At 39.5% G+C, this 13,509-nt stretch overlaps 1 non-coding gene across 1 annotated transcript; it reads right to left on the bottom strand.

The window, feature by feature from the left end:
• Positions 1–3,623: 3,623 nt before the first annotated feature.
• On the bottom strand, positions 3,624–3,731 carry LOC112767803 (small nucleolar RNA R71). The gene has a single exon (XR_003185244.1). It is a non-coding gene; the product is annotated as a small nucleolar RNA R71 (small nucleolar RNA).
• Between the last annotated feature and the right edge of the window lie 9,778 nt (positions 3,732–13,509).

Genomic DNA, 13,509 nt, shown 5'->3' with positions numbered 1-13,509 from the left:
AAATCCCTACAAGTGACCTTTCACCTGGAGATAAGATCACCAAAGAGGACATTGGATGGAAGTTTAGAGTGAGAGAGGAGAAGATGAAGCACAACGATCCATCCCCAACTTAGTAAGGATCAATCGTCAAGCTAGTGAAGTTAAAAGAGCGCTTGTTGCGAGGCAACCCAACAATTGGTAACTAAATTTCTTGCTATACTTTTTTAACTTTTAAATAATTTAGTATATGATTGTATGGAATAAGTTTGGTGTTGTCCTACAACTACATGAATCTTAATCATCACTAGGGTACTTAGCATAGTTCCAAGATGAAAGTGTCACACCAAGTTTGGTCCTAGCACGTATTCTCCATGCAATGTATCATGCACAACCCACTTTTTCATACAATCATATTATCTATTTCTTTTATTTTGTTATTTTGTCTTTAATTTTGCTTGCTTTATTTGAATAAAAGCATGCATTACCTACATCACTTTTTGGAGATATACATGATTTATCATAATTTCATCACCACTATTTTTTTGTTGTTGCTTGAGGACAAGCAACTATTCCAAGTTTGGTGTTGGAGAGGAAGTTAATAAGAAAAATGACAATAACAATGAAGATGAGTGATCCTCAAGGTGGCTAAGTTTCTTTTCCTCTTATTTTCCTTCTTTACTTTCAACTGAATGCATGATTGTCTTCTATTTCTAGTGTATGCATGTGTGATTTTCCTTTCTAGTATGAGCATATTAGGAGTATTATTGTGAGTTGCATCATGCTGCGGTTTCATTATATTCACTATATTGAAACTTGTTAGTCAAGGCAAGTAGGAATCATGAACATAAATGAAAACAAACAAGGGTTGAATAAAGAAGAAACTAGCATGATCATAAGAGTATTGAGAGGCTAAAATAATTGTTTCGCTCAACACGTTTGAACCTGATTGTTTGAGGTTTTAGTTTAGAGAAACTTTATGAAATCCTTACAAATTATTTAGAAATTTGAAGAAGCAAAAGTCACAAATTCATGATTAAGTAAGAAAGGGGAAAGAAAGAGAAGCCGAAGGCTCTGAGTACCAATAACTAACCATTAGTCAAGTGCTTGTGGTGTTTATGTATCAAGAAAAACTTGAAAACAAAATACTTAGAGTCAAGGCTAGGATCAAAAGTGCAAAGCACTCCCTCAACCTCAAGGCTCTGAGCATCAATGACTATAAAGAAAAGAAAGAAACAAATATAAGGCTCAAAGAGTCCTCTGGTCACATGCTTGTGGTGCTTATGTATCAAGTGGTAAAACTTGAAAACAAAGCACTTAGAATCAAAGCTAAACTCATAGTGGAAAGCACCCAATAAGCTAAGCTAAGAAAGAAAAGAGAAAGACAATAAGCTTGCTTCAAGGTGGGCATATTGATAAACCATTATTTTATGATTTATCTTGGGTTTAATTGTGTGGTTTTATCAAATCTTTACGCACTTATTCATATGATTAGCATGTATTTACAATTCCATCCCAAAATCACTCCATGGTTGGAAACTTGCTTCCTAGAGACCTTTAATTATGTATTTTAATTCTCCTTTATCCCATTCGATGCCGTGATCCGTGTGTTAAGTGTTTCAGGCTTCATAGGGCATGAATGACTTGGAAATTGGAGAGGAGGCTTGCAAAAATGGAAGGAACACAAGAAACTAAAGAGATGACCAGCGAGCAATGACGCGAGCGGATGGCCCATGCAAACGCGCAAAATGGAGAATTCGCAGCGACACGAACGCGTGCCTGACGAAAACACGTGGATTGGAGTCTGCACGAGTGACGCGAACGCGTAGACGAAGCAAACGCGTGACAAGGAAAATCGCCGACTGACGCGAACGCATGAACGACGCGTACACCTGACCTGCGCGATCTGCAAAAATGACAGAATACGCTGGGGGCAATTTCGGGCCGTTTTTTGACCCAGTTTTCGGCCCAGAAACACAGACTAAACCTAGGGAACATGCAAAAACTCAAAGAAGCATCCACACACATTGGGATTGATCACAGTAAGCTTACTTCAGTTTTAGATATGAGTTTCTAGATTGGCATTACATTGATAGTTTATGCTTTTGCTTGGATTTTTGGATGCTGAGAGTCATTACCTCCGTTGAAGACAGTACTTTAGTTTGTTTCCTTATTCTCTTATTTTCAATTAGTTACTCATTGACTCTGTTCAGATAATTATGTTGCGTTTTGAATTTATTAATATATAGAATTATTTTTATTTTAATTAATTTTAATTCTCTATTTTATTCTAATTAATTATGTCTTCTCATATTTTTATGATTATTGATTTCATGTCAATGGAGTAGAATTTCTACTTGACATGGGGGTTGATTAAGAGGCGATACTTGAGTTGGAATGCTCAAGTGCTTGGTTAAACTGGACGTTGTTAGCTAATTCCATACGTACTAAAACTAGACCTCACCAAGGGAGAGGACTAGGATCTGAGGGTAAGAGTTAGTTCAATCACCATACTTTCCCTTATTTAGTAAGGGGTAATCGAGTGAGAACAACAACCTTTTTACACCACACTTGAGAAGATCCCAACAAGGATAGAAGTTCCACTTAATTATTCCCCCAGTCAAGGCCTTTTATTTAGACTACCAATAATCATTCTCAAGTTTATTTTTATTGTCTTAATTTTTAAGCATTTTAATTACTCATTATCAAAACTCAATTTTTCTGAAAACCCCTAGTTAATAAAATAACACTCTTTCCTGCAACTCGTTGGGAGACGACTTGGGACCCATACTCCTAGTATTTTATTTCTAAAATTTGTGAAAACCCTTTTTAAATTGGTGAGGCAGATCTTAGCCGGTTAAGAGCTATACGTGCAACGCTGTCTCTTAATTGAAATCTCTAAATTGGTTAACTTCTGCCACGCATCAATTTTTGGCGTCGTTGCCGGGGAGTTGCAATAGTATGCTAAATTATTAATTAGTGTATATATTTTATTTTTATTTGCATATTTTATTTTTTTACTTCTATTACCATGAGCTATTTGTTTTTCTCATTGAATGACGCATTCATTGCCTAATCCAAGTTTAGTCCCATTAGATCCTGAAATTGAAAGAACTCTTTCACATATTAGACGAACTCGACGTTGGTTAGCCTCCGAGGGTGGTGAAGTGATTATTATCAATTCACCAGTCTCATCTGAGGGCAAATCTGAACCGCCATCTGAGAGTGAAACAAGCTCCTTTACTACTGATTCAGTTGATTCACGTGCAAATACTATGGCAGCACCTAGGAGAATTACCCTCCAAGAAGCTGGAGCCCCAGATTTTACACTGCAGCCGTATCAAGTGCATCACCCAACTGCAGCTGCAGATTTTGAACTAAAAACCGCACTGATCAACTTGATGCCCAAGTTTCATGGCTTACCTGCTCAAGAGCCTATTAAGCACCTTAGGGATTTTTAGACAGCCTGTTCTACTGTTAGGCGTCATGGTGCAAATGAAACTTCCATTCTGTTAACCGCTTTCCCATTTTCTCTTGAGGGAAAGGCAAGGGAGTGGTACTACTCCCAACCTGAAGCAACTGTTACCAACTGGGATACACTCAGGAGAGAATTTTTGAAAATATACTTCCCAGCTGAAGTCACAGATAGACTGAGAAAAGAGATCTCCTGCATTGTTCAAGGTAAATCAGAGACTCTCTATGAATATTGGGAGCGCTTCAACAATCTCCTGGATGCATGTCCCCATCACATGATTGGTAAACTAGTATTGATCAGCTACTTCACCCAAGGCATGAACCCCCAGGATAAGACTACACTGGAAGGTGCCAGTAATGGTTCTCTAAAAAAGTACAAAACCGCAGATGAAGCATGTCTGCTGATCAGCGACTTAGCTGAGTCCACTAGAAATCACAGACAGTGGCGCAACCATCCCAAAGCCGTTGTAGAGATTTCCTCTAGCAAAGAGACTACTGCTCTCACCAAGAGTATATGTGAAATGACCAACCTACTGAAGCAGATGCAGTTGAATCAACAATAAGCACAACAAGCTCAGCCTTCACCACAACAAAGCCAACAGTTAGTTCTACAAAGAGTATGCAGGATCTGTGCTGATTATAGTCATTATACTGATGAATGTCTGCAACTCCAGGAAGACAACACTGTGGCAGCCACTCACAACTTTTATGACCGCCCAAATCAAGGATACAATCAACAAGGTGGAAACTACAACCAAAGTGGCAACTATAGCGATGGATGGCAAGACAACTCCAACCAAGGTTGAAAAGATAATTCTAACCATGGCTAGAGGGATAACTTTAACAGAGAAGGCAGAGATAATAACGGAAACCAGAGGTGGAATAACAATAACAACAACAGACAGCAGAATCAGAACCAACCTTACAGGGCATCTCACCTAAGACAATCATAAGGACAACAGCAAACCCAACAACAAGTTTCTTAGAATGCTCATTATAATTCCTCATCAAATGACGAGATGCTCCGTTCTCTTGCGCAAGGACAACAAGACATGCAGGCGCAGCTTAACTCTAGTCTGAATGGCTTGACTGCCACTTTACAAGCTCTCATCTCTCGGATGGATTCCTCACTTAATTCCACACATCAACCTCCAAGCTCTAATGGAATTCTCTCTCAACCACTGCCTAATCCCAAAGGTGGCATCAACGCCATCACTTTGAGGTTCGGAACCACATTACAGGAGAGGAACCATGAGGAGCCAAACCCATCAGAACACGTGCCAGCAGAGGATGTGGTGGAAGTGGAACATGCTGAAGAAGAAGAGGACGTACAAGACATAGTTGAAGAAGAGGAAGCTCAGCCACAGAATGAAGTCCCAAGGGATTCTGAAGCTACAAATTGCACCCCTCCTATTCCATTTCCACAACTTGCAAGGAAGCCCAAAAAATAGATGGAACTCGATCCCAAAATGGTAGAAATATTCAAAAAGGTCGAGGTAACTGTTCCCCTTTTTGATGTTATTCAACAGGTACCTAAATACGCAAAGTTTCTAAAGGATTTATGCATACATAAAGATAAAATTAATGAATTAGAAACTATACCTTTAGGTAGTTCTATATCTGCTTTAATGGGAAATATACCTGAAAAATGTAGTGATCCAGGTCCATGTATGGTTAACTGTACCATTGGAGGTGTAAATTTTTCTGATTGCATGTGTGATTTAGGAGCATGTGTTAGTATAATGCCTTTGTCTATATATGATACTTTGAGGCTCCCTTCCTTAAAAAGGTCGGCAGCTCGTTTTGTGTTAGCAGATAAAACCATTATTACAGTAGTTGGAATTGCTAAAGATGTACTAGTGAGCATTAAGGGGCTCACATTTCCCATTGATTTCTACATCCTGGAAATGTCCCCTAATGACTCAGGCAAACAATCATCAATCCTGCTTGGAAGACCATTCCTAAAGACTTCAAAGTTCAAGCTGGATGCATTCTCAGGAACTTACTCCTTTAAGATAGATGGCAGAACAGTGAGTTTCAGTTTAAATGAAGCTCTGAAGCATCCTCCAGAATATCATTCTATCTTCCAATGCGACATTATTGATGAAACTGTAGCTAAAGTTCACCAGGAAGAATTAGAAGAGAAGTATATGGAGAAAAGTCCAAGTGTGGGGACACTTTCTGAAAACAGTGAGAAGACTTTACCATTATCACCAGTCCCGGATGATCTAGAGCCTAGCTATGAGTAGAAATTAGAATTAAAGCCCCTTCCTCCATACCTCAAGTATGCTTACCTTGAGGACAAGCAGAAGTTCCCAGTCATCATTGCAAAGGAGCTCACTTCTCAATAGGAAGAACAGCTACTCAGTGTGCTGAGAAAACATAAGAAAGCAATTGGATGGAGCTTGGCAGATATAGTAGGCATTAGTCCGCAAGTTTGTGAACACAGAATATTCTTAGAAGAGGGAGCAAAGCCTATCCGTCAACCTCAATGAAGATTGAATCCCACCATCTTAGAAGTTGTCAAGAAGAAGTAACCAGACTACTTGAGGCAGATATTATTTACCCCATCTCAGACAGTGAATGGGTCAGTCCAGTACAAGTGGTGCCCAAGAAGTCTGGAGTCACAACAATAAGAAATGAGCACGGAGAGCTCTTGACAACTAGAGTGCAAAATTCATGGAGAGTTTATATTCACTATAGGCGTCTCAACCAAGCCACTCGCAAGGATCACTACCCCTTGCCATTCATTGATCAGATGCTTGATCGCCTGTCAGGTAAATCCCATTACTATTTTTTAGATGGTTATACAGGCTACTTTCAAATTCATATAGCTCCTGACGATCAGGAAAAGACTACTTTTACATGTCCTTGTGGGACTTATTCTTATAAGAGAATGCCCTTTGGTTTATGCAATGCACCTGCTACTTTCCAAAGATGCATGATGAGTCTTTTCTCTGATCTGATTGAGAACTGTATGGAAGTTTTTATGGATGATTTTAGCATATATGGTGATTCATTTAGCCTTTGCTTGGATAGTTTATTTAGAGTGTTAGACAGATGTGTTAGTACAAGCCTTGTATTAAATTTTGAAAAAGGTCACTTTATGCTCAAACAAGGAATTGTACTAGGACATGTTGTGTCTAATACTGGCATTTCTGTAGATCCAGCAAAGGTGGACGTTATTTCTAGTTTACCTTACCCCTCCTCCGTGAGGAAAGTCCGTTTGTTCCTTGGCCACGCAGGTTTTTACAGGAGATTTATTAAGGACTTCAGTAAGGTAGCATTACCTTTATCCAGATTGTTGCAGAAGGAAATTGAGTTCGAGTTCAGTGAGGATTGTATGCAGGCATTTGATATGCTGAAAACTGCCCTGACTCAAGCTCCAATTGTGAGAGGACTAGACTGGAGCCAGCCATTTAAAATTATGTGTGATGCTTCCAACCATGTAGTAGGAGCAGCGTTGGCTCAGCGCGAAGGTAAGGACCATTTTATAATTGCTTATGCATCTAAGACTTTAGATGCTGCTCAGTCTAATTATACTACTACTGAAAAAGAGCTTCTTGCTATTGTTTTTGCTCTGGATAAATTCCGAGCCTATTTACTTGGTACTAAGGTAGTAGTGTACTCAGACCATACAGCTCTAAAATATTTATTAGCTAAAAAGGAGTCCAAACCAAGGCTAATACGTTGGATACTACTGTTACAAGAATTTGATTTAGAAATTAAGGACAGGAGTGGTAACCAGAATTTAGTGGCAGACCACTTGAGTCGCCTTGAGCACATTAAGGGTGACTCCACTCCTATAAATGATAATTTCCCATTTGATAGCTTACAAGCAGTATCTGAAGTAGTTCCTTGGTATGCACCTGTAGCTAATTATCTAGTTAACCACACTTTTCCCCCAAATTTTACTAAGCACCAGAGAGACAAGCTGAAAAGCGAGTCTAAATATTATATATGGGACGATCCACATTTATGGAGGTGTGGTGCTGACCAGGTAATTAGACGGTGTGTGCCCCAATCAGAATTCCAGTCCATTTTAGAGGCTTGCCACTCATCTAAGAGTGGAGGACATTTTGGCCCTCAAAGAATATCTAGAAAAATTCTAGACTGTGGATTCTGGTGGCCTACTCTTTTTAAAGATGCTGCTGAATTTTGTAAATCTTGTTCCCCATGCCAAAGGTTTGGTAATATATCCAAGAGGGATGAGATGCCTCAACAGCTTATGCTTTTCTATGATGTTTGTGGCATTGACTTCATGGGTCCATTTCCAAATTCTAATGGTTACTTTTATATACTGTTAGCCGTAGATTATGTTTCTAAGTGGGTGGAAGAAATTCCTACCCGCCCTGATGATGCTAACACTATTGTTTCCTTTGTTAGAAACCATATTATCTGTCGCTTTGGATCACCACGAGTAATCGTGAGTGATCAAGGCACCCATTTTTGTAACAAGAGACTAACAGGATTACTGAAAAAGCATGGGATAATTCACAAAATAGCAACAGCTTATCATCCCCAGACCAATGGACAAGCAGAAGTCTCTAACAGAGAGATTAAACATATTCTGGAGAAGATAGTAAAACCTCATAGGAAGGACTAGAGTGCCAGGCTACAAGACGCACTCTGGCCATATAGAACAGCGTACAAGACACTCATTGGGATGAGCCCATTCCGCTTGGTATACGGAAAGGCTTGCCACCTCCCAGTAGAAGTGGAACACAAGGCCTTCTGGGTTGTAAGAGAGTGCAACATGAATCTTACGAAAGCTGGTGCTGAAAGAAAGCTACAACTAGCAGAACTAGAGAACCTCCGCCTAGAAGCATATGACAACTCCAAGCGTTAAAAGGAGAAAATGAAGGCTGTCCATGACAAGCACATTAAAAGGAAAGAATTTAGACCAGGCGAGTTAGTTCTACTATATAACTCCAGACTAAGGCTCATGCCAGGTAAACTGAGATCAAGATGGGAAGGTCCATACAGAGTAGAGAAGGTAGAGCCATACGGAGTTTTCCACCTGCGTCATCTTACTAGCTCCAAATTTCTAAAGGTCAATGGACATCGCCTAAAGCTTTATCATGGTGAGAAGATGAAGAATCAAAAGGAACTAGAGATCTTCCTCTTGGAAGACCCACCAAGAGAAGCAAAATGAGCCTAAAGAGCGTCCAACTTAAGGATGTAAAAGCAAAGTGCTAGGTGGGAGACAATCCACCATGGTATGATCGTTCCGTTTCAGTCTTAGTTTTGTTTTTACTTTATTTTTATGATGTTAATGACTCTTCTCATCATCGCTGCATATAGCTGCATATAGTTTGCATGAGCATTCTGCATATTATTTAAAAAAAAAACGCACGTGACGCGGCAGCGTCGCTGACCCGTCCGCGTCACCAGGGTGTATTGAAGAAAAGAGAATTAGACAGAGAGTCACGCGAAAAGCGTGGCTGGAGGCGTGCCTTAGGCACAAACATGCCCACACGTCCACGTCAACCTCACGGCCGCGTCATTTGAAAAATAAGCCTCCCACGCGTCCGCGTCACCCACGCGAACCCGTGCCCTTAAAAATCGACGTAAAAGAGGTGTATGGCAGCAAGTAATGATAGAGTGGGGCTGGAGTGATGCTAGAAGCACTAGCCCTATCACACGACCGCGTGCCCCACGTGTCCGCGTCGTCCTCCAAACATGGCCATTCATATGATCGCGTCAACCATGCGCGATCGGGTCAACCAAATATTTTGGCAAAATGAGTTTGAAACAGAGAGTTGCGCGAACGCGTCGCTGCCCTCGCGCCATTCGCACAAATCACACCACGCGACCACGTGACCCATGCATTCGCGTCACTAGAAAAACATCGCATACCACGCGACCACGTGACCCACGCGTCTGCGTCACGTGTGGTGCACAGAATATCCAGATCAGCCAAAATATCTTATCTTTTCTTCCCCAAATCCTAATTTTTCTTATCCCTTCTTACTTCCTTCTTCTCTCTTCTTCCTTCTCCACTCTTTCTTACTTTTTACTCTTCGCCTTTTCTTTTCTTTTTACACCCATTATCAAGGTTTATTCTTCTTCCTTCTTTACTTTTCCATTATTCTTCTTAATTGTATTATGTTTTCTTCTTCTTTTTCTTTCTACTCTCTTTATCTATATTTTCTTTTTGTTTCTTTATTTTTATTCCTTTTAATTGGTGTTGGAAATTTATTTCGGTCTTTATTTTCTATATTTTGCTTGTGGATTATCATGGATTTGTTTGACAATTAATATTACCTTTTAAAGGGTTACTTGCATGTTCTATTTGATATTTTCAAAAACATATTTACCATGCATGCTATGTGTTTGTGAAAAAGCCCGTATGGCATCATGCACTACCTTTATGTGGTCCTACTACTTTAATGCCTGTTTTCTCACAAAAGCCCTTTTATATTTTATTAATTTAATTTAATTGTCAATACAAACAGGTTATTAGTTTGAAAGACTTGATAATATAACTTGGATATTGAATGCTTGATCTATGCTACTCATGCCTTTGCCAGCATGTCAATAAACATCTTGCATTTAATTGCCATAACATGCACTTAATACATTACCTTTGATGAACTTTTCACATGTAGTCTAGACCATGTGTTAACGACATCCTTCTTCACCGTGCATTGATTACCACCCATAATGTTCTCTCCCATGCTCGAACCTTTCATTTTACATAGTACTTACCTCTTTCCTTTTTCAGGATGGCCACCAAGAAAGGCAAAGAGAAAGCTACTCCCAAACCACCAGCAAGGAGAGGAACAAAAAGAGCATTAGTGGCAGAGCCATCTTCAACAGCAGTAAAGCCCTCAACAAAATGAATCAAGAGGATCATCAAGGTCGATAAAAAAGAAAAAGCCTTCCCAGCAAAGGACACTGCGCGGTTTCCTAACCGCTACTGTGAGCAGATGTTCCCCATCCTGGAAGAGAGGAATTACAACAATGAATACCTTCTCATCCTCCCGACCCACATTGCTGAATTTGTTGAGCCGCAAATTGATCGAAGACAATGGGGATTCCTACGAAGACAGCCACGGCAGGTTAATCTCTCATGGGTAGTAGAATTCTACTCCAAATTTCACATGCCAACCATGCAGTCTGTCTATGTCCGTCAGAAGCAACTCCCCATAACTGAAGAGGCCATTCAACAAGCTTTAGATCTTTCCCCTGCTCCAGAAGGATTGGATGCATTTCAAGAAGCCTCACTCAAGCACCAGACATACCAATTTGACTGGGACGCCGTTCTCAGAGTTATCGCACAACCTGGCAGCAGATGGATCTACGGATACCATCAATCCCGACCAAAAGGGATATCGGCTTCGGCATTTACCTTGGAGGCTCGAGTATGGGCACAGATTATGTCTCATTATGTCTTTCCGAGCACTCACGAGTCCTTCTTTACTACAAACATGGCTGTTTTCCTCTGGTGTTTTCTTACAACCAGCCTCTAAACTTACCAAGACACATCCGGAATGCAATGGGACACGTACAAATTGCAAGCAACTTACCTTTTCTCGCCTTGGTTTCAGATCTCGTCTCCGCAGCCGGAGTCTCCTACAGAGCTGGGGACACTAAAGCCATACTCCCACGGGATGATCAGCATGTCCCTAACGGGAAATATATCAGACCGCCAGCAGCCACTACAAGCCAGCCTACAGAACCGGCTGAAGACATTCCTCCTTCAACACCACAAGTACCTACAACAAACCAACTGCTCCATCAGATACTTGAAAGATTGGATCGACAAGAACACAAAGCAAAGCTAGGAGAGCACCGTAACAAGCGCCGATTCACAAACCTCAAGGAGCTACTTTTGGGAAACTACAAAGACCCAGACACCTCGAAGTTCACTTCATTTACCAGCACAGGGAGTCATGACGATCCCGATGGTGGAGATGCTGCTACCAGCCCCCCTTTGTTCCTGACAGATGGCACCGAGGACGGTGCAAAGCCTTAAGTGTGGGGAGGTCGGTCAGTACCTGACTTTTGGAGGTAATTTCTTTTCCTTAAACACCAGTAAAATAGGATATTTAGTTAATTTTTCTTTTGTAGAATAGGATAGATTGCATAGAAATAGGTTATTTACCTGCATGTCCTACTTGATTGAAAATAATAAGTTTCTTCTAAAGACCCTATTTTTGAAAAATTTCACTAATTTAAATCAAAACTTTTGTGTTAAAATTATTTGAAGTTGTATTTGGAACATAGTTTAAAAAGCTAAGAACACACAACCTGTGAGATTTGAGCTTAGCTACATGGTTACATTATTTAACCATAAATATTTATTCTTGTGTGTTTACTTCTCTATGATTGTAATCTTATTTTGTTTCATCCTATATGTCCACTGTTTAATGTATTTACATGCTTGCATATGATTGAGGCCATTATTTGTTTAGCTCACTTATCCCAAATAAGCATACCCTTTAAATTACCTTTGTCAGCCACTTTGAGCCTTTTGATCCCATTTATTCTATATTTTACCACATTACTAGCCTTAAGCAGAAAAAAACAATTAAAATATCCCAATTGAATCTTTGGTTAGCTTAAGATAGAAATTGTGTGTTAATTGAGTATGGGAAGATTGTGGGAACAAGGGTTAATAAGGGAATGAGTCATGATAAAATAATGGGAATTTGGGTACCTACTCATGTGAAACTATAAAAATTAAAAAAATCCATGTGCATTGATAAGCTATATTTATTTTCATGTTCAAAAAAAATTTTTTTTTCTAATAATAATAATAAGGGGACAAAATTACCCCGGTTCTAAGTTAAGTTAAGTCCAAAGATCAATGCATGTGTAATAAAAATTAAAAGAAAGTTGATGCATGAGTATGTAATGCAAAAGTGAAGATTATAGGTAGCTAGGCATGATTCTAAAGTTATATATAGTATATGTATGTTAGGTGAAAGCTTAGGTTAATTAAAGATTCAATTTGTAGCTCACTTAGCCATATATATATACCCTCACCCTTACCTTAGCCCCATTACAACCTTGAAAAGACCTCATGATGTTTGCATTGGTATGTTAAATATTGTTGATTGATCAGGTGAAGAACAAAATTTAGAAAGCATGATTAGAGAAGAGTAGAGTGATTACCCTATACACTTGAGTGATTAGAGTTCACATACACTACCAGTAAGGGTTCAATGCTTGATTCTATGTTCCCCACTTTCATGAGCTATCTTCTTGCATTTTTACCTGTTCTTACTGTATAAACTGAATTAGTGGAATTTGATTTATGTTTGTCTTGAAGAGTTTATTTACTTTTAACCAATTAGACAAGAATCTTATAGTTGCATTCATATATATATATATATATATATATATATATATATATATATATATATATATAGGTTGCATTGCATTGCATGAGTTTTACATGTCCCTACTCATTTACTTTATCTCCTTCAACTAAGCATGAGGACATGCTAATGTTTAAGTGTGGGGAGGTTGATAAACCATTATTTTATGATTTATATTGTGTTTAATTGTGTGGTTTTATCAAATCTTTACCCACTTATTCATATGATTAGCATGTATTTACAATTCCTTCCCAAAATTACTCCATGGTTGGAAACTTGCTTCCTAGATACCTTTAATTATGTATTTTAATTCTCCTTTATCCCATTCGATGCCGTGATCTGTGTGTTAAGTGTTTCAGGCTTCATAGGGCATGAATAACTTGGAAATTGGAGAGGAGCCTTGCAAAAATGGAAGGAACACAAGAAACTAAGGAGATGACCAGCGAGCAATGACGCGAGCGTATGGCCTAAGCGAATGCGCGAAATGGAGAATTCGCAGCGACGCGAATGCGTGCCTGACGAAAACGCGTAGATTGGAGTCTGCACGAGTGACGCGAACGCATGGACGAAGCAAACGCGTGACAAGGAAAATCGCTGACTGACGCGAACGTATGGACGATGCGTACGTGTGACTTGCGCGATCTGCAAAAATGATAGAATACGTTGGAGGCGATTTTGGGCCGCTTTTTGACCTAGTTTTTGGCCCAGAAACATAGACTTAACCTAGGAA

Source organism: Arachis hypogaea, chromosome 17 (genome assembly GCF_003086295.3).
Source record: "Arachis hypogaea cultivar Tifrunner chromosome 17, arahy.Tifrunner.gnm2.J5K5, whole genome shotgun sequence".
Taxonomy (NCBI): domain Eukaryota; kingdom Viridiplantae; phylum Streptophyta; class Magnoliopsida; order Fabales; family Fabaceae; genus Arachis; species Arachis hypogaea.
Note: the sequence above shows the minus strand (reverse complement) of the source record. Positions and strands in the feature narration are given on the sequence as shown.